The sequence below is a fragment of the Anopheles bellator genome, chromosome 2, assembly GCF_943735745.2.
Source record: "Anopheles bellator chromosome 2, idAnoBellAS_SP24_06.2, whole genome shotgun sequence".
In the NCBI taxonomy this organism is placed as follows: domain Eukaryota; kingdom Metazoa; phylum Arthropoda; class Insecta; order Diptera; family Culicidae; genus Anopheles; species Anopheles bellator.
Window position 1 is genome coordinate 22,769,659 of NC_071286.1, and position 14,905 is coordinate 22,784,563.

Genomic DNA, 14,905 nt, shown 5'->3' on the forward strand with positions numbered 1-14,905 from the left:
CGCGGCACAAAAATTGCAACCAATCGACTCGAGGATGTAATTGGCGTATCATGGGCTCATCATGGCGTAACAGTGACGTTACGATCCAATGAATGGGGACCGTGCAGTGCGCGCCGAATTCTGGCTTTCTATCGATTACATACTGAATACATAAATGAACCGGGGCGAGTGCTTCCGGTAACCCACCACTAACCCAACCACAGTTTGTTCATTTACCATTTCACGCTTCTGCGATGGGGGATGCGTGCATGCGGGACACATGAGACGATGTTGGGGGCCGCCGCATGAAATAGCTGCTTGTTTACGATGCCACGAAGCCGGTCGGTATGGAACGATATAAAATTTATCTTTTAAATCCCAATCCTGATTGCTTTCATGTGCGTCGGAGATGAAATGCGGATCCGTTTCGTTCACGGCCCAAACGCTGTATCTTTGATCACTTTTGATACGTGAAACGAAATCGATATGTTTTGTTTTGGCTTCTGGGGTGGACTCCTCTTCTCACTAACGCTCCAACGTTTGGCCACGCATTGATATTGGGCTCAAAACTCCCAACATGCTTTCATTTTATCATTTTGAATGACTGAAACTCAAAGTTGTAATAAAAATATTTGCTCACTCGAATTGAGAAAGTAACAGCCGAACATTGGGCAGAGTGCAGTTCTTTCAGTTTACTTTCTACACTTGGTGGCGTCATTTTCAAGTTTCAAACCAATGCGCCAAACGAGCACAACGCTCTCTCGCGCTACTGCACACGCCATCACTAAATCGGATTTGAAAACAGCAAGTTCGACCGTGGACCTACTCTTCCCGAACAGCTTAAAACACAGCACTGACAAGTGTCGTTTTCCGTCTCGAATCGCATAAAAAAGTAACCGAAAATTACACATGCGACGCTAAGTGCCGATGACTGCGAGGGATACTACCACTCGGGAGTTCACTGGGTACAATCGATTCCTGCGACAAGTAGGAAGCATTAGCGAGTCGCTGATGCTCGCTGACAACTGTGCTTCATTTCGACGATAGCCATTCCTTCCGAGAATGAATATTATTGTATGAAAATTGTCACCGACACACGCTGCTGAGCTTCGAACGCCGCTCCAATCTCTGGTGCATAAACGGGACCGTCATCCGTTCGGTTTTATTACTTTTCTTACCGAAAGCACTCCCAACGAGCTGATAAATGCGTCGCCGTGCTGTCCCTGTCCCAGTTTTGAATTCCCAGTTTAATTTTAAAAACAACACATAAGAAAACAAGAGACAGTCCAATGTTAATGGAAGAGCCACCTTTTTTAGCACCTTGAACGACGAACACCGCTCGAGGTGGTGTAAGGATTGTTTCCATTATAAATTGCTTCGACCCAAGGTTGAAATATGCTTGGTGGAAGTAATTTTCTCGTTACTCTCTACGCTCGGGAAGGATGCCTTACAGAGCGAACACAGTACACGCTGTGCGCCCACATGGCGCGTTCGTTAGTATGCGAAAATAGTCATTCCCGGAAAACCACGCCATCCATTTTTCAGTGGGGTCTACGGGAAAATAGCCTTATTACACCGAAAACGACGTCGCCTTTGAAGCTGAAGCGGTTACACGATGAACGTCCTTTCGTGTGCAATCTGCGGTATTGTTTGTGACATCTCGCTTCGTTCGGTTTTCGGGAAAATTCGCTCACAATTTCCCGCTTTAAATACCATTGATTTATTGTCCAACATCGCCCGCCACACGAAAATTTATCCCGCCGAACCTTGAATGGTCCCGACGACAGAGAGTGCATGGTTCTGCGGGAGGTTTTGCGTCACAAGAGATGCGGCCGCCCCCAGCATCAGTTTACGACGTGATCGATATGATTGAAGGGAGTTTCCCCCAGTTCGTGGAATACCGGTTTCGCCTTTTTATTATGCGACGCCCAACGATGGAATGTTGGTATTAATTTAAATCATGTTGTGACCAGCCCAGGCACCAGCTGCCCGGGATTTCGAGGATGTGATTAAACGTAAAACGAGACGCAATTTCTGATCATATGACAGTAGTGTTTTTGTATGTTATGATACGAAGCAAGAGGCTAAATATATTTGTATTTATGCTACAGCTTGCCATAGTCCTTTATCTCACTGTTGATGTAATCCTTTTTACTGGGAACGTTGATTTCACTATAAAATTAAAGCACGGTGAAGCTTCCTGAACGATTCCTTGATGATTTCCACTCGACAAAATTTGGAGCGAAAATATTCCAAGTAGTTTTATTGTCCACAAACAGCGTGGCATGAATGAAATATCGTCGTCGCTGGGACTTGAGTGCTCCCCGAGACAAGATAGACATTCTTGAAAATCGCAGACGGGATCGCAATGGACAAAAGGATGTGAACAGCGGCACTGCAGTAAACAACAGCTGTCGATCGTATCACTCGCCCTCGCGCCGGAACTGACATCCAGTACCCGCCCGCCGGATATTGAGACTGATTCAGAGCAAGGATCTGTCCGGGGCAACGGGCAACGATAAAAACACGTAACACGGAACACTTTCTGCTGCTTAACAACGGTGTTTTGCATTGCACCGTTCAGGAGCACACCCCGATCGACCACCGTTCATCTGGAATGGAACGTTGACAACTTTTGCAAACGATTGACAGAATGGGGGCAGAGTGCACCCATCGGTCGGGGTGAAGGGTGGTGCTCTCTCTCTCTGTAGGTGGGCCATTAGAGTAACTAGAACGGAGAAGCGGACAGGAAGCGGGGCGAGAAAAAAAATCTCAGCACAACAACTTGCCTGCCCGAGAAACCGGATATCCGGGCGTAGGCAAGTGAACATAAATCATTGCATCTCCATTCTGCTCTCTTGCCACTCGTCTGCAACCCAGCAGCAGCAGCAACAGCAAACAAATAATCACTGCCATCGGGGTCCTTCGCCAACGACGCCCAGTTTCATGTGCCCACCATGCCATCACGCCATGCGGACGAAGCCGAGAATGACGAATGGCCTTTTCATGGGCCCAGGACCCCCACGAAGAGGTTTAATCCTTGCAAATGCGAGTTCCACTTTTAACCATGACCGCGCCGAAGTTTGTTGCGCCTCAAACCCGTTGTGCAGGGTGCGCCGGAAATTCACTTCGCTCCGAACACTTCGTTCCATCGAAGAGCATAAAATCGTTGTCAAATGGCAGAACACAATCGCCAGAAGTGCCCGGTGGAAAACCCATCATTTTAAAATGACTACTACGCCCCGCCCCGTGACACTGTCGGTCGAGACACGACGCGGGTGCGCCGGGGTCTAGGTTTTCTTCGCATTTCCGGTACCGGTGTCCAAGAGTCCGTGGAAGAGGGCAATATTTATTTTGCTTTCGTGCCGTGATTTTAATTCAACCATTTACAGTCCGTTCGCGAGTGGCCGTTTTTACGTGCCGCGTGGCGATTCGGATTGAATGTGTAGAATTTCACGCATTTTCTTGCTATTTTCTTGTTGCGTGGCAGAGTATCGTTTCTTTATGCGCTCAAGTTCAACAAGCAACAGCAGCCCCATTTTACGCATCATTTTATTGGCAACTCAAGGCGCTGAACAAAGCGGGCAACATTATTTTTTATTGTGACTTTCTGTAGTGTTTATTTCGTCCTCCGTTTGTTAAATTATAGCAAAACCACTTCTCTGTTCCATTTCAAGCAGCAACATTGTGCGATGAACAATCAAAGTCTAACTCCTAGCCAGACAACATCGCACATGGTTGGAGCTTGTTTCAAACAACTTAGTCCGTTAACGCAACCACGGGATGTGTGTGCGTGTATGTGACCAAACCGGTACCCACCGGAAATTCGATGAATATTAAATGGTGGACCCCTTAAAATATTCGTCCAATTATACCACCTGTGGTTGTCCGTGCTTTCTTCCGCAGCCCTTTTGTTTTTTGAGCACACGAAAACAACGCAACAACACTTTGCGACTCTTCTGCAAGTTTCGCGCCTCCTCTCAGCAGGGCACTCGGTCTGAAATAAGCGGATATAATTTATGCTGAGATGCTGCTACCTTGCGTTGAAAAGTGTTGAGGGATAATACTCCGTTTGTAACACCTTCGCCCAAGTCGGCAATCATGGCGCGGTTTGAGGGTTTCCTTAATAACACCCATCGCACCTTTATTGTGCAAATTATTTCATTGTTGTTCAGTAAGTGTTCAGCACCGATTCAAGGGCACTACCACCCAAACACTGGCCGGATTCGCCGCGGCAGCAGAAGAGCGCCTACCAGGTCCGAAGCAATCCAATTCCCGACGGTTCTGTTGTTAATTAAAACTTTTGATCCCCGCAGCTCAATTGTTGCGAATATTTAACTTCGTTTTGCCAACCTCCCGTGTGTTGACCCACGAGATGAGATGGGTTAGGTTGAATGGTGCCGGGCGAGAAAAATGCTCTCCAATTAGTCGGCATTTGACCCACAACTGTGGAGTAACTTTCAATAAACAGAAAGTTTCATAAAGTTCGCTTCACCGACGCCCTAATGATGCCAATGCGTCAGTGTTCATGCATGAAACAAACTTCTGGGCAGCAATATACACCTAATTAGTGCTTAATTGGCAATCCCTTTCTGGAGCGTCCAACGATAAAGCTTTATTCTTGATTGAGCATAATTTTTCTCAATCGATACGTTTTTAAGCACAAGTCCTCTTAGAGCAAGCTGCTGACTGACCCTCCGCCGGAAGCCACTTATAAAAGACAACCATAAAAAACCAGCTGAAACCCGAGAAAGGTGTCAACTTGACGCTCTCGGTTTGAAACGTTGGCAGCCCGCTGTCACTGCCGGGGCCGGTCGGCTTTCCTTTCTCACACTTTTGACAGCTAACATTGCCCTTGAGGGCTAGCGAGCCAGACGTGCGAGCCCGGTTCGGGTGTTTTACGTCCAGCAAACAACTGCACATGGTAATGGGCACAAAAGGGAGCCGAAAGAGGCCCCAACTTTCCGACGGGGACGACTGAGATGATGAAGCATAAATGCGTGGGCAATTATACTCGTCACGGTCACTTCGGTTTACCATTTCGAGCATTCTATGACCACGCACTGGGTGGGTTTGGTGGTGGCCAAAAAGTAGTCTTCAGAGCTGTCAGCACCAGGCGCCTCCATCGTCAAGCAATACTCCCCTTCCGTGGAGTGCGATAGCGGCGTGAAGTGACACCGTCACAACAAAAGCCGAAACGACTCCGTAGCACTCCGACAGGAAGCTGGCTCTGCGTTAATTTGACTTTCAGCCGCAGTCATTTTGCAACTCCCTTTCTTTTCACCCATTTTTGCATCTGAAATGCTTCCAGCTGACAGAGCCTCGCTTGCTTCACAGCCATGGAAAATCCTTGCCACAGTTTAGGCCACGCTAGTTCCTTGCCACCAACCACTCAGCTCAGCATAATACAATCCTGACTCGAACGTTGAGCCAGCGTCGAGGAATGTGTGATGGAACAAAACAAATCATCTCCATGTGACTGCTCGGTATGTTGAAAAGACAAAGCGGTTACATTTGCCTCGAGCTCCTACTCAGTGCGAAAGGTTGCATTCAGACGAGACACCCCTTGCAGCGTGTAGCATAAACTGTAGTCCACGTTGTTCGCACTGAGAGTAGTGAGAGAGCACTAGCAGGGGGATGCATGTTTCAGGTTCAGTTTTCCCATTTCTCTACTCCCTTTGGACCGTTTGACTTTGGGCTCGGTTCGGTGTCACTTTCTCCTCGTCAAGTCGTCTGGAAGGTATTTAACCTCTACGGTACTCTGCCGGTGCTTGCGGCTGCTAGGTGAACCCGGGGAGTGGTATAGTTTTCCTTTATTATTTCCGAAAGAACCGATTCTGGAAGTTTACATCAAACTTTGGCTGAATTTTCATCCATGAAGAATGTTTGCTTAAATCGCTGTTTGCTCGCCTCGCCAGTTATATGGATGACAAACTTAGGACCGCTGTTTTGCTGGGGGCAGAAACTTTGTCATACTTCCGAGAAAAGACGCTATACGAAGAAGGACGTGCCCATTCGACAGAAATCATTTTTAAATGATGATTTGTTTCCATGGACTAACATTGCTGCTGGGCCTTTTCGAGTAAAACGAGTTATTCATTGCACTATCATCCCTCATAAAATGTATCATATCAAGGCACGCGAAGCTGATTGCTTTGGTCATCAAAACTCACGATGTTCAGCTGTGCTGCTTTAAAGAGAAGAAGCTAAAAATAGTATTCAAAACTAGGTTTTATCATATTCAACAAAGGCAACGAATACTTAACTTCCCATAACATCAACAAATAATATTATTAGTTTAATAACTTTAAAAACCAAACATAATTTCAAAAATATTATGTTTTGAAAAAAGTAGGACTATTTCATAATTTGTTTTGATTCTCTTTTAACATCCGTTAAGATCTTCGATGTTCGAATTAATAGAAAATTTAAAAAAATAACCCATGTAACAAAAATACTTTTGATTCATAAACTAACCCTGATTGGCCACTGCTTAGGAAAGAAGCATTTATTTTTCGCATAATTGATGAGCCCACAAAGGCAAAGCACTTCGTGTGGGCCGGGTAACGACCAATGCCGCCGACAGGTAATTAATTTTACGATCAGAAGATCCCCAACTTTCGCCTATGCAATAACGTTGGCTCACGGCTTAGTCTCGGCATCATTTGCGCTTATAAAAATAAATCCTCCGTCCGTCCGTCCGCTTTGCATGATTCTCCGGCCGTGCTCTAATTGCATAACTTCCGGCCGCTTTCTTCGCACTGTCTCTCCCAGTGTTTATTATCCTTCGCTCACCTTCGGCGTAATCCCTCCGTCATAGATTATAATTATGCTGCACTCTAATCCAGAATAAATGACCCTTTTCGTCGCCCCAGTCTGTCCTTTTCGGTCTGGTTCGTGCCTGGAGGAGTTGTGTGAAGTGTCTACTTCCTTTGGTCCCGAAAAAGTTCTCGTCCAGCTGGTAGGATTGCTTGACCACCGCTCCGCGGGTAGAATATGTGAAAGTTTACCGGCGGCAAAGAAGTTTCCGCATTGCGCTTTTGAGGTTTGAATGCCTGGGGCGTTTCGTTACTTGAGCTGAGCAACGAAACAGGAACAGGATTTTGTCAGTGTGCACAATAAAGTTGAGTAAATTGGTCAAACAAAAAACATTTTTGATCGAGTATCGTGAAAGATTTGTTTATTTTTAAGATAATACAAAATAGTAGAAGGGTCAACACATACTTTTATAGGGACGCCTGTATCGTAAGGTTCAACAGAGGACACCCACAACCAATCAAGCCCTGCCCTATCGTAAACGGCTCGCGGCAGCTTCAATCCTTTCATTCATCACCGATTTTACATTGGTTGGTCACGACATAATTCCGAATTACACACTTCAAAGGCTTCAAACAACACCAGCCGGGTATTACTCGGGGCCAAATCCCACAACCGCCGAGATTCGACGGGGTGCAACCTTTACACCATAGCCGTACCACAGGGACCGCAACCTTTTAAACCTTTTCAACCCCGGTTTCATCGTGGCGGCCGTGAGTCCTTTGTAAAATCCCCGAAAAATAATTGTGCCCCCGAGCGATGCGATTCGCAGGATCCACACGATTGCGTCCCCGCCATTTTCGGATCTTTTCACGCATGTCTGCCGGGTAATGCTGAGATAAAGGTCAGGTCTGTCGATTCCGTCGAAACCTCGCCCCCGGTTAATCTTCGTTGCCGTGGCGTCTCTGACCGTCTGGTGCTGTCTAGTCTCCAGCTCCGACTGGCCGGCGGCCCATGGCAGCATAAGCCCCGTCAAAAGGTATTCAATGCTGAAGTATCTTGTCCTCCTGTGTCTGTATTGGTCTTCGGACACTGCGCCTCTTTCGATCGAGTTGCTGCACCGAGTCATTCACCGTGGGCGCAGTAATTGAATTAAACGTGCCGTGGCTCTTGGCGGGCGTGCTTCGCTCTGATTGTATGTTACTGCATGTTGGATAATACCGTCGCCTGTCCAACTAAAGGGTCGACGCTAGGTATCACCAGTCGAAACGCAGGCTCGGACACACCGGCAGGCACCAGAATGTCACCGTCGGTTGGAAGTGGATTCAGTACGGGGCACGATACGTTCGTTATCCCTTCGAAAAACGGCACACCAGACTGCGGGTATGTGGCCGTTGTTCGTCCGTATTTGAGTTCTCCGCACGTACGCCGGTTGGTGAAAATCCGGAAACATAGCGACACAAAAGCAATGCACAGGACTGGACCTCAGATTGGAACCCATACGTGACCGCGTGGGGCTAGCTTCCTTTTTTGGGCAACTTTAAGAACGATGTTACCCATCCGGCCGAGCGACGGAGCATTACAGCAGCATGTCACAATGCATTCGAATCTATGGCGAAACGGTTGAACGAGCCTGTCGAACTGCCATTTTGTTCCGTTTGCCTTGTGCTTCCACTGGTGGACGATATGGGGTATGGAATCCAACGTCACCATTGGGGTTATGGCAAAAGTTCAACTGCTTTGCCTTTGGCTAGTGAAAGTCATTATCGTCCTGTTTAATAGCTTGTCCCGCAATAATCGTTGATCCCCTGCAAAATCCAATGAAAACCCATGCTCCATTATTTGGTAGCGCATGAATATGAGTAAGTTGCATCTGTTGAGCGCCCCCAATAGTTGTCATAATCATTCTTATAAATTTCCAACTGTACTAAAAGCAGTTCATCTTTTTATCTGGGGTTTCAATACTCAACAAGCCATCGACTAATTGCTTTTGTTTTGAACTTGAACACTTAAGTAAGTACTATTCATTAGAGTAAAGTCATAGAATCTTGAATATAGCCAAAAGTTTGAATAATAATATGAAACGATGATGAAAGACTCGTGTTAGTTTTTTATTTTTTATTTTTTAATAGAATTCGTTAAAGAAATTGCGTTTGACGAAGATGGCCAGTTGATAGTTAAAATTGCTTATTTGGATTGTGCACATAAAAGCTTATAAATTAATGAAAATATTCTTAATAACTATTTATTGGAAATATGCTCAATTTAAAAAAAATATTAAGTCAAATTAATAAGAGTAAGCAAACCCATCAATTTGGTGAAATTACTGCCATAAAATCGATCGTTAAAGGAACATTGTACTTGCTGCAGCAGTCGCATATTTCAATCGCCATTTTCTCTCCAGGGACACGTTTGCCAAAGCCCAACGACATTCGTAACGCACGGCCACCGGGCACTCCTTACGGCTATTGACCCGCCCTCGGTTGTGTGCCCTATGACTCAAGTAGGCACATCCACTGCGCCAAGGCACCTTCTTCCGCCGACGCGCTGCAGCCATTGGCTTTGGAGCTCGTTGCATGTTGTTGTTTGTGTTCATTACACCAAACCAATTGCGGTTTTGTAGTGCCTCCGCCAGGTGCACTCTCGGCCGAGCCTCCCAGGCCGTTCCGTCGGCTTCGCTGACGTGCACCAGCGGCTGAACTTTAACCGTACCGCCGCTAATTGCGTTACATCGGTTTCCGTGAAGCATGTACCCGTCCGCGGCAATATGGCCAATTTCCCGCAGGCTGCGATCGTACAACCAGATTGGCCCAGGGTCGTGTGTGCTACGCCACACCTGTAATGCTTGCCGGTGATGGTTTAATTAAATCATTCAAATTATTTAGCGCACACGGCACGGCTAATCATCTTCTCTGACGCCAGGTATAACCGGGCAAATTCTAATGCTTCTCGAAATAGGTGGCCCAACGGCAACGGTTTCTCAGGCAGTTAATAAACCAATCTGGAACTAACGCACTTGATGATAAGGGCACTGCAAAGCGCACCGTTGGATTTCTGCCACATTTTGAAACTCATCCTATCGATGATCTTAATCCTAAATTGAAGCCATCAACAATGCTTCATTCCTGTGCATCCGTCAAATTGTTCAAAAGTCAGTTAAATATTAAAATTATCAGAAGAAGCCGATTTCCGCTAAAATGCCTTCTTATGGCAAGAGTAAATTAAATGTAAAACGAATATCTTTCTATACCAAACGAGCCTGTGGTGAATTCATTTCGTTTTTACCTGAGTCCCCGAACAACCGCAAAACGCACTCCGTGGATTCATAAATTCTCCCGAAAGTGCCCTTCAGTCCCCAGGTGGATAATTACAAGCAGGAGGAATCTCCTTCGGCCAGCCGGTCGCCGAGGCGATTCGTCAGAAACACGCTCAAACATCAAACTTCCGACTCCGTCGGCCCCTAGAGTCGGCTGACATCGAGATTTATCAATTACTCATAACTCTTCTCGGAATTCGAAGATATTCCATTTCGGTTGCACAAAACGGCGGCACCCTTCGGTCCTGTATCGTACTATCAGTCTAACCCTCCGTCGGTACAATCCACTTCAACGAATTGAAAGCAGCATTCTGGGGGACGGTGAGGACGCTTCTAGTATTTACCTACGGCCGCGTTCCTGCCCCGACTGCAGGACCTCCGTTCCGGGCTTTGCCCAAGACGCGCAGTAATCGACCAACCGACGCCGGCGGCTGTGGGCAAATGAAAATTATCCTTGGGCATTGCCGTTTGTCACGTTTTGCAATCGGGAGACTCGACTCCCTCGACGAGGGCTTCTGCCCTTACTGCCACTACCACTCGAGCGGTTAAGAAGAGTTGTGCGAATTTGACTGCGACACGGCAGATTGGATTGGGTTCAACTGGCCCACCGCCCCGACCCGGCGGCCAACCGGTCCCGATCGGGTGGAATGGATTTCAAATTGGATTAATGTTTTATACACGTTTCTGTGCAGATCGTAAATTGAAAATACCTTCCACGTTTTCCCCGTCCCGGCACCATTATAATGGACGGTCGGCTGAGGCAAGCGGCTGGTCGCAAATTTATCGTACTCTGTTTGAATCCAGTTATGTTGCCACTGGACGAACGCTGGCCGTTCGTCATACAATCAATTCACGACAAGGCTTAATCCTCACTTTAAAGGTCCCGTTCGCAAGCATAATTGAACCGCATTGATTACTCTCGTCTGCTGCACTTTGCTACGATATCCTATTTCAGTTACTTTGACACTAATCATGGAACCGCTTAGTGCTGTAGAACTAAACTAATTTTATGGAACGATTTATATAAGTTATTCACACCACACTGAGCCCGGTATTCGTATAGTAGTTATGTAGAGTTTTATATTTAATTTATTAATAAATGATTCAAATTTTAAGTATTTTCAATAAAAATGTTCTCAAACGTATTTCACGATTCATCAAATGGATTCATGTACTGGTGAGTCTCGTAAAAACAGAAAGGGCATCTGCCTCCTGTTGACCGAGCGCCGACAACTTTGTTCCACAACCGACAGCAAAACGTGCGAAAGCCGCGTGTCCGGATGCTGATAAACCCTTCCTGCACGTGGTTGACCGCTCAACAAGTTCATACGGAGAGAGAAAGCGGGCCCCGAGGGCATACACTCTCGCCCTACAAGCTCGCCAGAGCCCGCAACCGTTGGCTGCAATCGGGAAACCGACGTAATGGTTAACCCGATTCTGGTATTTTGCGTCGGTTAGACTCTCTTTTTTGCGCTGCCACAGTGCAAACTAACTCCTGCTGTCGTTGCCAACACTGCTCTGTTTCGCGTGCGTTGCCAATGTTACGAATGGTAACCTTTTTCCGGGTAAACCATAAACGAGTAGCTGCCACTCGAAAGGGCAAAGCGAATTTTAGGTTTTTGGGGAAAAAGTGAATAACAGTTAGACGATGTGCGAAACCACGGAATGATTGAGGGTTTACCTTCATCTGTGAGTACATCATCCGCGCTGCGCTACGGTGGGTTAATATTGCGTTGCGGCACTCGAGTTACTCACGCGTGTAAGCCACACAGTCATCTCGCCGATAATAGAATTTACTTCTTCGCGACTATCGTTCTTGATGTAAACGCTTTTCCGACCATACGATATGAAGCTCGTTTCGTCAAAACTATCAGTTTTTGTTCGGATTGGATTGCATTTGGGGTCCATTGAGTTTACAACCAAGGCAGACAGTGGCAGACAAAATGCCAAAGTGTCCCAGCAACCCTCCGAAGTTTCCCCCTCAAACAAAGTAAATTGAAAGCCACCGAAAGGATTAAGGGACGGCCGCATAAGTGGCCCTCAATTCAATACCCTTCATTGCCACGGTTTTTCGCAAAGAGAAGACGGTGAAAACCCTTAAGGGGTGTAAAAAAATACATAAAATTTATAGTCAACTTTGCAAGACCCCGGGATGGCTTTGGGTCCGTTTAAATGCAACATTTGTCATGTGACAATCGCAACCGTATTCGCCCCGAGGTTCACCTGTTCTTGGCACCTGCAGATGGAGACGCTTGGTGGCCCGTGAGCCAGCGTCACGTTCAGCCGTGCCCTTTATGCCCGATTGGAGCCCTTTCGTGCATCGTGGCGTTGCAGCTTTCGATCACGTTGAATTTCTTTTTCTCATGCCCGAATGGCACGTCCCACTGCAACGACTAGTGATGCATAGCGTTGTTGCCCGTGGTACGATTACTGCCTGGCTTCCGGCACGACCGTTCGAAAGTTCGGAATTTCCCAGCTCGAAGAATGATGAGCATAACGACAAACGTTTTGTTACTTCGTTTCTTGTATCATTTTCAACCTTATTCGCCATTATACCATAACAAAAAGACTGTAAGCATCACTTGTTTCAGTTTTCCATGAACTTTGTGCTCAAATTGTTTTATAAATCGGCATAGAGAGTGTTATGCTTAGTTTTACAACTCAAATCAAACTTTACTATCATCGATTAAATTATATAAGAAAAGTTTTTTTAGAATTGCAGTATTTTCATTGAATATTATACAAAGTTTGCCATTGTTTCAAGACAAATAGAATGAAGAACAAACCAAATTCAGCAGTACCTAAAAAGGGCTGATTTGATGTAGAACCATAAGAATGATGATGTCCGTAACGACGATCATCTACGGGATAACGATGATGACGATGATGATGTAGGTTACGATAGTAATGAGTAGGTTGCTGTGCGCCATAAACGGTTCGCCCCAGCCACTTGCCTCACTGGAACGGATGAACCGAGCATGACTTATGGGAATAGATTGAGGAAAATGACGGTCCAACCTACGGGACAATGGACGCGATGTGATTGCTAAAAGTATGTGTAAGTACAAGAATGGCTGGGCAAGCGAATAGGCTGGTCGCTTGCGATTGCCATCGAAAGTGAGTTTTAATGGCCGGTCACTGGGGCGTCATGAGCCCCTCCCGCAAAGCGACATCTTCTGCCTATTGTGCGTATCATTAAAATAAAGTATTGGCTCCGTTCAATATCCGGCAGGCCGTGGGAGCGACAGCAGCTTGAATGTCGTTCATCTCCCGGAACATTTATATAGCGCAGCCGTAGACTCTAATCCATCACCGAAAGCCGGCCCATGTAAGCCCCTTTGGAACGGTCGGTAGCTATCAGCCGTAAGGAAACCGATTCAACGCGTACGTACGACCTGCAATCCTGCTACCGGATGAGTGACATTTGTTTTTCCTTCCCTGGAATGATGCCCCACAGAATGATGGATCAGTCGGTCGCAGTCGGTGTGCCTTGCCGTAGGCAAACACACGGAACTCCAACACGGAATGTTCTGGGATGTTGGCCGATGCCGATTGCAATTGAGACGGAATACAAACAAACGCGCGACGCATTGTGGCGACTTTGGGCTCGGTTTACTGTACAAGTTTGACTGATTAAGTCATCGCCACATGGCTCACCGCAGGTTTGCTTGATGCTGGTAATCCACTCAGGCGGTTAGTGGCGGATGCCATTTATTTACTCAGTCATCATACCGTGGTGTCCTGTCGGAGGAAATAACCAACATGTCTGAAGTGACTGAGCGATGAAAAAGTCGTCCAGGATTTTGAGAATACCAAATTATTTTCCATTCGATTAAATGGTAAGCAATTTACGGCAAAACAATAAAATGAAATGAAAAATGTGCAGCAAATTTGAAGCTCGTAATCCGCAGTTGTATTAATTAACTTACGGCTCACGAGTACGCTGAATTGGTTATCCCCAAGAAAAAAGATCCAAAGTTTTTATTTGTAATTAAACTGTTCCTATGTTTACCCATTTGCTCGTCTCACGTTTGCGACAAAATGCCTCCCAACTTCTCTATTTTCTTTTGTTGGTCTTTACGCTGTCTTCATTTGGCGTCGGTTTCCGTTGGATTTTTCGTTTCTTAATCAGCGCTCACCGTTACGAAAGTGGTTCTGCTAAGTAGGGTTTGCTGATAACCTTCTTTTATTTGCCCACTCTGTCACACACAGACAGCAGTTCCATCGTGAGGTTTGCTTCCTTATTCAGTTATACGTTAAAAACCAACCTGGGATTTCTGGATTTAAAAAATGTGCGCCACGCGGGTCATGCAAAACGGCAAACAAAACATAAATACACCATAAAAATCTCCAGCCAGCGAGCCACTGGTGCCTCACAAAACAGTAAGTGGCCCCTCTTCTGGGCGCGGATTATGGTGTCATAAAAAATAAACGCGGAACGTCCTCTGCGATATGCCGAGGGAGACCAGTAAAGTACGGGTGGTGGCCTGGGCCGCCTCTTCCGAGAACTTCAAAATCGATGCTCCAGTTTCTGGCATTGCCCAGAAATGGGCTATATTTTTGTGTTCACGGCATAAATGAATGACATCTTCCATGCCACGCCATGGGCCAGGTAAGATCTGGGGCTCGGCTTTTTAACGGTTATTAAAATGATGCCACGGAAGTGTTTTGTTTGGCAGAACGGTGCGATGTTTTTCAAGGATTTCGAATCGGCCCTTTAAGGGCCGAAGTAGAGTCGGTAAATTTTATTGGCTTTATTCGGAAAACAACCCAAAGCTTGGATATGTTTACCATTCATTTTATACGTATGTGAAGCTTACTTAGGTATGTAGGTTTGTATCTCTTCACAAAGCT